Genomic DNA, 2,114 nt, shown 5'->3' on the forward strand with positions numbered 1-2,114 from the left:
AAGAATGTTAGTACCGGTAGTCATCGGGTTAATGTCATCTGCAAACTTTACTAATTTGCTAATAAATTCCTTATAAACTATCCTTGGTTTAATATTATTGACCTTTCTGAAGATTGCCATATATTTGTGCATTTAAAAAACATTCTTTGTCAATAAAAATATTTTGACACAAATGTTAAGATAATCTGGATATTTCCTACTTGGCAAATAAATCACTCATGTTGAGTAAATACCACCACACATCCCCTACCATGTTTGTTTTTAAAATGTACAGTAATCCCCTACTTATCTTCTGTAAATCAGATGAATTGATAAATAATGAAAGCATGTTTTATTGTCACCAGTAAAGGTAGTAATGTTTTCATTTAAAGCTTATTATAATTACAAATAATTGAGTATACAGTTAGCCAATTCATTGATTTACATTTTTTGAATGGGTAATCATAAAAATAATATTCAGTAAAGATTTGGGTCACTGGGTATTTTATGGTTTCCTACCATACTCACTGAACAGTAAATCTAACTTTCTTGATTTGATGATAATTTTATTTGATGAACCTAATAAAAAAACTGCATATTTACAAACATTGTAACTCAATAAAGTCATAATATATATGTGAAAACTAAACATCAACAAGATACGTCTATTATACTTTAAGCAACCTCTAGTCATGTGACTTCTTTCATACTGTTATTTGTGTCCTGAGATAAACTACTTATACCTGATGATGACAGATCTTAGAACATTGAACACTAATAACTGTCTTGAACATGTAATTGGTTTCTTTGTTTTGTAGATAAACTACTTATACCTGATGATGACAGATCTTCTTAGAACATTGAACATTCATAACTGTCTTGAACGTGTAATAGTTTTCTTTGTTTTGGAAAACATTTCAGTAGCTTTCAACCAGATCTAATTTAAGATATAAATACTTTCACAATTTAGAATTGAAAGTTTACAGAAACTATGAAAGAAACCATCAAACTTTATATTTACTAATACAGTATAGTTTAATTCCTGCTCTCTCCCATACAGTTGCTCTAAGCACATGCAGAATTTTTGCAAGCCATACACTGTATACGGCACACTTGCATCAAAACTGTCAGTGGTGGACCATACCCATTACAGCGAATCAGCAGTCAGTGGGTTAAACTTTCTTTCTGATACGATAACTCACCTCACATAATAGCTTTTCCTGACAACTACTGACCTCTTTATGCACAAATGTTTGCTTGCCACTAGCCTTGCACTCCCACCTACATCTACATGTTTGCATGTATTACAGCTGCATTGTAGCATGCAACAACCCTCTACCAATAGAAGTGTGACACACCCTCTTAGTGCAGCTGACTCCCTCTTTATTGTAGAACCCAATCTTCACTTCTCGATTTGGCTCATTCGAGTGCAGACGTGTTTTAATTTCACTCGTTCTTACTTCATTTTATTTTCCTGGACTCTCAAACCTTTAAGTCTTTTGTTTGGGCATGGGAATCAAACCCTGAAAATGTAATGCATTTTTACCAGACCCAGATATTTTGTTTTTGTCTACACCTTTCCCGCTTCCTTCTTTCCCTTTTCCTACATACCTCTCCTCACCATGTCTATTTACTTGGCCTCTGTGGGGTTTTCATGGGAAACTCCTATCCTCCCTTTCTTCTTCTCCCTTTGTACCTATAGCCTTTGCTCCTGTGTTGGTGTGATCTTTTTAGTGGTGCACACTGTTTACTCTAGTGTACCCCCTCCTCCAATTCTTCGTTGCCCTTTGTTTGGTACCATATTTTGCTACTGTCAGTGTTTAAAGAGTCTTCCTACCTTGTTGGAGTCCAAGATGGTACCTTCTTGTCATGTTACCCCCTTATTTTTTGACATTTCCAACCCTCTTATGGCTTGTTTCTGTGTCATGCAATCCTTCCCCTTTCCCAATGCCTCCTTTCCAGGTTTTGGGGGTGAGCCACATATCCTTCATGCATTCACCATAGATACTTGGGTGCTTCATGGATGGATAGGACTCTCCCTTTCCCATCCTACCCTCCTCATAGACCTTTTCCTTTCCTCCTCCTTGGGATCTCTTCTTTTTCTCACCAGCATTTATCAGAATCAGTAGTGGTTC

This window comes from Limulus polyphemus, unplaced genomic scaffold, assembly GCF_000517525.1.
Source record: "Limulus polyphemus unplaced genomic scaffold, Limulus_polyphemus-2.1.2 Scaffold1050, whole genome shotgun sequence".
Taxonomy (NCBI): Eukaryota; Metazoa; Arthropoda; class Merostomata; order Xiphosura; family Limulidae; genus Limulus; species Limulus polyphemus.